Consider the following 768-nt stretch of genomic DNA (forward strand, 5'->3'; position numbering starts at 1 on the left):
GCAAAATTGAATGAATATCTTCATTTGTCTAAAAAAAAATTCTTGTCAGACATACATATCAGTTATACATACATTTCTAATGCAGAGTGATAATGCTCTCTTTGCAGATCTCAGCTGACATACTTGCAGTTGCGTTTAAGATTAGTGTGAATGAATCATCAAATATGATTGTTATTAATTGTAAATCTCTATTTATCGTTGTAAATATCTACTCATCAAATAAGTGTTATACTTGTTGTTACATTGGACGATGCATAGTACTTTTTTTTATCTATTTGTGTCATCCTTAACGAATAGTTGAGTCACAATGTACAACTTATGATAACCACTGATAGATTGGACCAGCCGCTCCATTACTCGACTACCCAGAAATACAAATCAAACATCTTGTGATTTCTTTCTGTAAGGCATTAGTTTTTCCTCTTCCTGTTTACCTAGCGTAGATGAAACAGGTTATCACAGCCTTGATCGATAAGCTTGATGTGGATACCTTAACATGAGTTTAGGCAAAAATGCACTACTTACTAAATATATGTCATGTGACTATAGGACCACACGTTGAACATCTGCGACTGTCTCTTACAAGACTTAAAATAATCCCATACAATTCTGTTGCAAGTTACATATATCTTACATTATACTTGATTTATAGATCATACTAGTGGGCTGCGCCCCCTGCTCGCTAACGCTCGCCAACCCCCGAAAATTGCTACGCAATCTTATATGGTTTGCTTCGCAAACCAAGCTCGCTTCGCTCGCTATCACACA

This window comes from Parasteatoda tepidariorum, chromosome 9 (genome assembly GCF_043381705.1).
Source record: "Parasteatoda tepidariorum isolate YZ-2023 chromosome 9, CAS_Ptep_4.0, whole genome shotgun sequence".
Taxonomy (NCBI): domain Eukaryota; kingdom Metazoa; phylum Arthropoda; class Arachnida; order Araneae; family Theridiidae; genus Parasteatoda; species Parasteatoda tepidariorum.